Source organism: Semicossyphus pulcher, unplaced genomic scaffold (assembly GCF_022749685.1).
Source record: "Semicossyphus pulcher isolate SPU_LCO1_2020_fin unplaced genomic scaffold, fSemPul1.0.p SCAF_4, whole genome shotgun sequence".
In the NCBI taxonomy this organism is placed as follows: domain Eukaryota; kingdom Metazoa; phylum Chordata; class Actinopteri; order Labriformes; family Labridae; genus Semicossyphus; species Semicossyphus pulcher.
In genome coordinates this window covers 34,832,255-34,838,762 of record NW_027211715.1, presented here as the reverse complement: position 1 = coordinate 34,838,762, position 6,508 = coordinate 34,832,255, and positions in this window count along the sequence as shown.

Genomic DNA, 6,508 nt, shown 5'->3' with positions numbered 1-6,508 from the left:
TTCAGCTGCTTCGTCTGTTTTACTGTTTGTCCTCTTATCGAGTGAGACTCTTCACTGTGGTAAATAGGAAGGGCAATATGTAACATCACAGTGTGTGTGTGTGTGTGTGTGTCTTTATTTTCTTTCATACATTTAATTTTTTTCCTAATGTATTTATTTCATGTTCCCATTTAATGTTTTATGTTTCCTCACACGTGCAACAAGAAACATTTATGATTTATTTTTTTGTCTGTGAAAAAAAAAAAGAGGAAAATTTGTCATTTTTGTAATTTGTATATATACATATACAAATGACAAATGACAAAAATTACAAATGTATATGTATATAATTATATAAATATAAATATGTAAGAAAGTAAAGCATGAAGTGAATGCAGTGTGAGCTGTGAGCAGTTTGTGGATCCTGTTTAACAGCTGGATTAAAACATGGAACAGCTCGTTGGACATCATTCACAGACGCTTTCGTTTGTACAGATTTTAGGAATCTGAACGTTTTAGGACTTAAAGCACAAAAAGAAAAACATGTCTGAACTGTGTTTTCACTGCAGATGAACCAGCCTCACAGCTGCTCAAAGAACGTCCACAACATTCAGTTCATGTTCATGCTATCAATGTTTTGTGTATTTATTTAGCAAAACCTGATTTTTGTGTTTTTTACATTTATGACACAATTTGAATACTTTCGATAAATGACCTTTAACCTTTAGCTTAAACTAAACATTTAAAAATCTGCAATAAACGACCTCACAATAAGAGGAAATACAAATCCAGGCAGCAGCGGACTGTTTCTGTTTCAGGTTCTAAAGTGACTTTCAATTAAAGATCGATCACGGTATTGATTAGAACTATAATGAGCGCCTGATCACTTGTTTTCCTGAAACCTGCTGATAATGAAATGATGAGTAATCTGCAGACGAGTGAAACAAAGTTGTCTCCACAGGAAGAGTCTGCTTGTGTGTGCGAATATCAGCTTCTGTTACGAGTTTAGTTTTGAAAATAACAAAAGTTTGGATGTAATTTATTCTGCCAGAAGTTCATCCACAAACTCAGACGAGAACTTTGACTGGACTTTGTCCCGTCCACAACATGAACTCCACAAACAGCCCTCGTCTCGGCTCCGCCTGTTCAACCAGACTAACCAGGATCCAAACCCCTCAGAGACTCTCGCACCGACTCTGAAAGCCTCTCCTGGTGAGAGCGGATGTACATCTTGTAAAAATTCCCCTGTGTTGAACCCTGGGCATCGCCCGCGCTGCACAACGAGCTGCTGTGCCAAGTTTCATGCTGCCAGAACAAAGCGGCGCTGTATTTTTAGACCCAACAACATGGCTACAGGTGGTGAGGAGTCAGAACTCAAGTCCTCCACTCCTACAAGATCCTCCGGAAAAAGAAAGGGCCTCCGCTGTCAGAAAGTGGAGATATCAGAAACGTAGGAGAGGGAAAATAAAGAAATTAAAAAAGTGCTTTGCCAAAAGTAGTGAAATGTTTCCACAGTTGGAGATGTACATTTCACAGCGTCTACACAAAGTTTGAAGACCTTTAGGAAGCGAGTTAGAATGAAACTCCAGAATATTTTACTACTGCTGTGATGCTGAACTTTACACTTCAGATTTCCATTTTATCAGGGCCTCAGAGGTTTTTTATAATTAATATACACTTTAAAAAAGGAGTTCAGTTCTTCACGAGTTCCTCTGAGGTCTCGTTGTCCTGGTGAAGACGAGTCTTATATGAAAGTCAACAGTTTTCTTCCTGAAGTGTTCGTCTCGTCTTGTTTCAATACTCTGATGCACAAAGCTGCTCCATAAAGGAGACGGGTCTGCAGTGATTCCCGACCTCGACCCGATCCACATCATCTTTGTAACGAACTAGAAAACAACCGACAGTCAGACCGGACCACCTCAGATCAGTGTCGGACCTGACTGAGGCTTTGTGTCTCACTGGGAGGAAGTCCCTGCAGCAGGGTTCAAGGGTTAGCTAAGGCTCTGGCCTGAGATTTTCTGGTACTATTTAGCTCCTCCTGATACCGATTCACTTCCTGAACTCGGAAATCGAACAATAAAGGAATCCTGACCAAAAAAATACAGCCGTGCACCTAGAAACAAGCCAGCAGCTCGACAGCCTTCTTTGTAGGCTGCTGTGTGAGGACTGTGGTGGAGGTATCAGATCAGTGCAGACGGGCGTACTCGTTGGTACCTGGCCTGTTTAGCCGAGCCCTAGCAGAGGCATTTCAATACGTGTACAGCACTCACATATATAACTTTTCTACATTTACACCGAGCGTCCACACGACTGTGTTCCACCCACTTTAAGACTTTTAAAAATAACGCTCGGCCTGTTTTAGTTTGGAAACTCAGCACTGTGATTCAGTGAAACGGGTTCTGAGCTTCTGCTGAAGTTTGGTGATGAGATGTTTACATGGTGTTTACATGTAAATTATTACATCCATTTATTTTCTTCCTCTTATCCGGGGTCGGGTCACGGTGGCAGGTGTTCCCAGACCAGGTGGGATATATAACCCCTCCAGCGAGCTCTGGGTCTGCCCCGGAGTCTCCTCCCAGTTGGACATGCCCAGACAACCTCCAAAAGGAGGCGCCCAGCAGGCATCCCGATCAGGTGCCTGAACCACTTCAGCTGACTCTTTTCGATGTGAAGGAGAAGCCGCTCCACTCCGAGCTCCCTCCGGATGTCTGAGCTCCTTACCCTCTCTCTAAGGCTGAGCCCAGACACCCTGCAGAGGAGACTCATTTCGGCCGCTTGTATCTGCGACGGTCACTACCCAGAGCTCCTGACCTCTGGTGAGGGTTGGAACGTAGATGGACTGGTTTTAAATGAGTCATCAAAAGGCGGATAATAGAGGCAGTTATTGAAGAAACAATGCTTTTATATTAAATGTACATAATGCAGGGCCGAGAGCTGAGCCTTGAGGGACACCTGAAGTGATTGGTAAAAATTGTTGGTACACTTCGAGCTATGAGACACAGAAGTCTTTAATTCTGAAACCATTTACAAGAAACCGAGTCAAAGCCGACATTACAGGCGTTACAGGACACTAGAAACAATATTATTACACGTGGTGGGAGGGGGATCAAACCACCAACCCTGCAGGTAAATGATAACCCGTTCTACCTACTGTTGCAAAACTGCATGTTTTATATAACTCAGTGTAGAGTCGGGAGATGTTGCAAACGGACAGTGTCGCTTCCTTCCTGTTTTATGGCGCCGATATATTTCGACCCAAAGATAAAATATCAGGTCTGTACATTGGAGTTTTTATGGTGCTGTATTGTGAGTTTTTTCCTTTCAGACAGGAGCCGAATCTTTGGAGAAAACTCGTCTTTCAGGTATGAAACTGTTCCCATTTTTAAAGGTGTCAGTTTTTAGAGGAAGCTGCGAGCCTGAGCGGAGACAGACAGGTCAGATCAGCTCTTCTCTTATTGCCTCCAACCATCTTTCACTCAACTCTGACAGCCGCAGAGTCAGTAACAGGAAACACTTTGGCAGGAACACCAGCCGACATGCCCTTGGGCGAGAGATATAGAGGAACGAGAAAGAGGGAGAGAGAGAGAGAGAGAGAGAGAGAGAGAGAGAGAGAGAGAGAGAGAGAGAGAGAGAGAGAGAGAAGTTGATTCATTTTATTCGGTGGAAATTGTTGAGGGGTCGGACTCGCTCGGAGGTGAACCTGAGATCGTTTCAGCAACTTTCTCTTTAAATCAGACAAAAGATAAATTTAAATCTAACTTTGCTCACTTTGATTCCTTTTCTGTTTGTAACTAAATAAATGTTTATTTTGTTTTTGTTAATTTACTTGATCTTTTACTGATTAAATCTAAACCTGACGACACATTTAAGAGATATTACAAGCTGATATGTTTTATTGTGTTGTTTAAATATCCAAGTCTTTGTCTGAAGCAGAACGGGTCCGTCCTGTGATCAGGGTTCAGGATAGTATGCTAGATTAGGTTTTTGAACATAAGGACATTAAAGGAAGGTTAAATATTAGTTATTTGGATTTTTATCTGCTTGTAAAGATGTTCGCTGCGTCTGTGAGCGGGCACACAGCGACTGGAAAGTCACACATTCTGTAAAGTTTAATATAATCTTTATTGTTCTGTTGTCTTCACACGTTTGTACCTGTGCGTCAGTCTGAAAGGAGGATAACAAACTACTCTGCCTGTGAGTGTAACTGTTTTTCATCGTGTTGTATGTATTTCTATTTGTGCATATGGACTTTGTTTTGTTTGTACTCTCGACATCACTGAAAATGAGAGCACGCCCTCATGACTGAATGAAGTGAATGTTTCTGCGGGACAGCGGGCTCTGCGTCACGTCCTCACTTCTTTAAAAGATGATTTAGATTCAAACCTGCTCTCAGAGTTTATTATTATCACAGAGTCAGAGTGTCAGAGAGGGTCCTCACAAGTGTAGAAGTGCTGGTGTGTGTGTGTGTGTGTGTGTGCGTGTGTGTGTGTGCGTGTGTGTGCGTGCGTGCGTGCGTTTGTGCGCGTGCGTTGGTTTCAGCTGGTCTCTGAACACAGGCTGCATTGTCCTGATCTGAAGTCTTAAGCCAAGGCTGACCAGCAGTGACACACACACACACACACACACACACACACACACACACACACACACACACGGATGATGTCATCATACAGCCTCTATAATGAACTAAAGTGATTTAAGAGGTGAAACTTCTGAACTTTCCTCTGCTGATATTTTTGCACTTTTATAAACGAGTCGATTTAAAGGATCGGAGTTCTGCTACGAGCCGAGCCGACGTTTTCATACGTCGTGTGATCTGTGATAGACCGTCTGTGATACAGACCACAAAATACACATTTGAACACATTCCCCTTGAGGATCAATAAAGGATTATCTTATTTTGATTATCATACACACAGACACACAGACACACACACACACACACACACACACACACACACACACACGAGGGGCTTTCTATTCTTTTACTTTTGCTGCCTCTCGTCTTTCTCTATCTTCCAAAGTCCACCATCGTGGACAAACCTCACTTCAGCAAGTCTCTAAGGAGATGAGGAGAGGAGATGAGGAGAGGAGACGAGGAGGGAGGAGGCTCTCAGAGGAGCTCAGAGCGATGTGATCAGCTGCTGTATGAGAAGCTTTGTTGAACAATGTTAATGGTGTGAAATGATTGTGACGCTGTAGAAAACACAGACTGCGTGTGAAACAGGCCTGACAGCCGCCACAGACACGTTCATTACGTCATCATGGAATAAAAACTAGTGCATGTGTAAAACGATTGTTTAAATCATCACAGCATCGTCCTGACACCTCGTGTCTCTGTCTGTGATCACTGACGGCACACTGAGTCTTGTTCTCCTGTCAGTCACGCTGCGTCTTCTTTACACCCACTGAGCCACACACAGATGAAGAACCATTTACATTGTGAAGCTAACTATTTTAATGTGTTAACAATTCAGAAATGAAGTCTAAATAAACTATTCATATTAATTAATAATATATTTGATATATAATAAGAAATGTTTAAATGTTTTATGACTCGCCTGCATTTCCTCTGGTGGTACTTTTTAACCCCCGACGGGCTGATGAGCACATTAATAAACTGATATTTTTATAATGAAACAGCAAAAACTTAGAATTGTTTTGTGTTATTTAAATAAAAAGAAAATCAAATTGCCTTTAATAAAATGTATATTATTAAAGTGAAGATATGCTACAGTACTAGCAGCATTAACACAGACCAATGCTAACGCTTTCTGCAGTCCTCTCATCATTTAGCGTAACGCGTCGCGCTCTGTGTTTTAAAAACACATACTGTGCACATGTTCTATTGAGTTACTATATTATATTCATGTAGAGCACGATCTTCCTTCTTTTCTCTTATTATGTTTCTTGTTGTGCCAAGTATGAAATTGGCAATGAGCCTGATTCTGCGTGTTGTGAGGCCCAGTGCCTCCTTATATCATATTATTGTTGTAATCCATCTACAGTCAGTGCTGGAGCAGAAAGACGCCCGCTGCTTCCCACATCTCTACACAGGTAACAGGTGACTTCTGCACTTCTGCTTTCTTCAGCTCAGAAATGTCTCCAGGTATTTTATGTTGTGCTGTTTTGGTAATTTATGTTTTTACTAAATCTCATTTAGAATATTGAAACTGTCTTTATACCTGCCTCAGTCATCAGTCGGTCACATGACTCCAGCTCGTCCAAAATGCTGCAGCAAGAATGTAACTGGACCTGACGTAGAGCCCATGTGAGCCCCGCGTCTGCAACATCAGATTAACCTTTAAATATACTTTTATTAACAGCCGTTCATATTTATCTGGATATGCGAGGCGTCTCTCTTTTATCATCCTTTACTCTGATACTCTTTGTTACAGTCACCTGCATCTACACTGGTGACACTATCTCTGACTGTTTAAGCTCCCTCATGTATATCCCATCACTGTAGCTTCTTTTATTGTTGTTGTACTGTTGTTTTATGGAGAGCACTTTATAAACACCGTCTTAA